The following is a 3,428-nucleotide window of genomic DNA, read 5'->3' as shown; positions in this document are numbered from 1 at the left end:
CCACAGGATAATTGGTGGGTCACTAGGTCCTGACAGGTCACGTGGTGCACGGTGGGTCATAACCTTTAAGCCAGTGAAAGAAACAAGCCATCCTTTCTATCCCTCTGAAAATCTTAATTCCCACCATATGTTTTACTGCCCATGGCACATTGCAGATCACTGGTCTATTTTTTAAATGCCAGAAGACTGTATTTCTATTGTCCTTTATACGTTTACCACTTATGTTAGTGATAGAAAAGTTTTATTTTTTTAAGTGCAAGTAACCGAGAAGTGTGTTTCATTTACCATAATTGCTGTATTCCCCTAAAGTGTATATACATCCATTCATTTTCAACTCTCTTTAGCAAAGTGCTTCTTTAAAGAAATACACATCTCCAGTAAAACATAAGAAAACGCTCAACCTCACTCAGAGTTCAAGAATGCACATTAAAACAGCATTATTCACCTTCCCATGTTGGCAGGGGTGCTGGGGAAATCCATAGGCACTCTCCAAACAATAATAGTGAGAATACAAATCTCGGCAACCTCTTTGGGACCAACGACCATGCACTTAATCACTTCTATACCACCTGCTGTCCAAGTTTTGTGATTTTTCTCCTGCAAATATACACCCACCAGTACAGGAAACATCCTTGAAGAATGTTGATTACAATATTGAAATAGTAAACAGCTAGAAAGAGCACAAATACCCATGAATGAGTGACTAGTTACATAAATTAAGGTACATCAGGCAATGGAGTAACAGGTAGCTGTTAAAAATAATGAAAGATTTGTTTGTATTGGACTCTGTTTAATGTGATCGATCCTATTGGCATCCAAACAAAACAAAAATAAAACCCCCCAAAATGTTTCTTTCTCTGCTTGTATGTTGTAAAAAATTTGGAATGAATTTGAAAGAAATCGTTAATGATGGTAATGCCCAGGAGGCAACATTACAGTGAGACAAGGACAAAGGAAGAGTTTTCATTTTTTACCTTACTGTTTTGACTTTTAAAACATGCGTACATATCTAAAATAATAGAAAAGAGATGCTGAAAAAGTTCTTTGAAAATAAAATACCATAATTTTGTAACTTTTAAAAACTTATAGGAAATGCCCTAGTGATCCAGTGGTTAAGAATCTGCCTGCCAATACTTTGATCCCTGGTCGGGGAAGATTCCATATGCTGCGGAGCAAGTAAGCCCGGATGCCACAACTATTGAAGCCTGGGCACCTAGAGCCTGTGCTCCACAGTAAGAGAAGCCACAGCATAAAGAAATCCGTGCATCGCAACTAGAGAGTATCCCCCTGCTCGCTGCAACTAGAGAAAACCCACGCACAGCAAGTGCGAAGACCCAGTGCACTCATAAATAAATAAAATAGAAAAAGAAAAGAAAATACCATAGCTTTGTAACTTTTAAGAATCTATAGGGACTGCCCTAGTGGTCCAGTGCTTAGGACTCCGCACTTTCACTGCAGGGAGCATGGGTTTGGTCCCTGGTAGAGGAACTAAGATCCCACAAGCTGGGCGATGTGGCCAAAAGAACCCCTGAAACCCCATGCCTCTCTTTTGGTACATTTTAAAATGTCATGTTCTCCTTTAGTGCTTTTTGAAATTTTAAAATAAATTGAGCATTGTAACTGCAAACAAGGAGCTTCCCAGGTGGTTCAGTGGTAAAGAATCCACCTGCCAATGAAGGAAACCGGGGTTCGATCCCTGGGTCAGGAAGATCGCCTGGGGAAGGGATAGGCTACCCACTCCAGTATTCTTGGGCTTCCCTGGTGGCTCAGGTGGTAAAGAATCCATCTGCAATGCGGGAGACCTGGGTTTGATCCCTAGGTTTGGAAGATCCCCTGGGGAAAGGCATGGCAGCCCACTCCAGTTACAGTCCATGAGGTCGCAAAGAGTCGGACACGACTGAGCGACTAACACACACAACTGCAAACGAATCATGGCAATGCAACAAAATGTCTTGTTTTCAAACTTACTAGAGAGTCTAGAGATTCTAACACTATCTTATCCTAAATCTCTCTTAATTGTCTCCAGAATGCTCAGTAATCTTATTCCTCTTTTTTGGTTGCTTGTTTTTTATTGAGACATAATTGACATGTAACACTGTATAGGTTTAAGGTGTGCCACATGTTGATTTGATACATTTATATATTGTAATGTGATTACCACCATAAGTGCTATTTCTTTTTGTGGTGAGAGCGCTTAAGACCTAGCCTCTTAACAATTTTGAAATCTACAAGACAGTGTTGTTGTCTAGAATCACTATGCAATACATTAGCTCTCCAGAACTTATCTATCTAGTTGCAACTTTTGAAAATGTTGGGTTAGCCAAAATGTTTGTTCAGGCTTTTCTACCCAATACTTGTTAAACAGCTTTACTGAGATATAACTGACATAAAACAAACTGTACATCTTGCCATCTCTACGAAATCATCACCACAATCAAGATAATGAACGTATCTATCACCCCCAAAGTTTCCTTGTGCCAATGCGTAGTGCCCACCCCACCCCACCCCACCCCATCCTTTGAAAACCTCTGACCTGCTTTATGTTACTATAGGTGAATTTGCATTTCCAGAATTTTCTTTATAAACGGAATCATATAGTATACAGTCATTTTGTCTGGCTTTTTTCATTTAGGATAATGATTCATGATGTATAACAAAAGTTCATTCCTTTTTGTTGCTAATAGTGTTACATTGTGTGAATATACTAGAATTTGTTCATCCACTCAGCTGTGGAATGGACATTTGAGTTGCTTTCCATTTCGGGCCATTACAATTAAAGTTGCTATAAATATCTATGTACAAGTCTTTGAAATGGACATATGGTTTCATGTCTCTTGCATAAATACCTAGGAGTAGAATGGCTGGATCATATAGTAGATGTATATTAAGCTTTTTAAGAATTTGCCAAAATTTCTCATCACAAGAAAACAAAATTCTGTACCTATGTATGGTGACAGATGTTAGCTAGACTAATTGTGGTGATCATTTTGCAATGTATACAAATATTTAATCATTATGTTGTACAGTACACCTGAAATGTACATAATGTGGTTTGTAAATTGTATCTCAAGAAAAAAATAAAATAATAATTTTTTTAATTACCAAATTGCTTTCCGAAATGCTTGTATCATTTTAAATTCACACTAGTGGTGTGTAAAAATTCTAGCTCTTCTACATCCTTGCCAACATTTGGTACAGTCTTTTAAATTTTAGTCATTTTAATAGGCATGAAGTGGTTTTACTTTGCATTTCATTAATGACTAAGACATTGAGTATCTTTTCCATGTGCTTATTTGCCATTGATATATGGATATATCTTCTTTGGTAACATGTTGATTCAAGTCTTTTGCTTTTTTTTCATAATTGTGTTGTCTTTTTATTATTGAGCTGTAAGAGTGCTATATATATTCTGTATGCGTCTTTCATTA

The sequence above is a fragment of the Ovis aries genome, chromosome X (assembly GCF_016772045.2).
Source record: "Ovis aries strain OAR_USU_Benz2616 breed Rambouillet chromosome X, ARS-UI_Ramb_v3.0, whole genome shotgun sequence".
In the NCBI taxonomy this organism is placed as follows: Eukaryota; Metazoa; Chordata; class Mammalia; order Artiodactyla; family Bovidae; genus Ovis; species Ovis aries.
Note: the sequence above shows the minus strand (reverse complement) of the source record.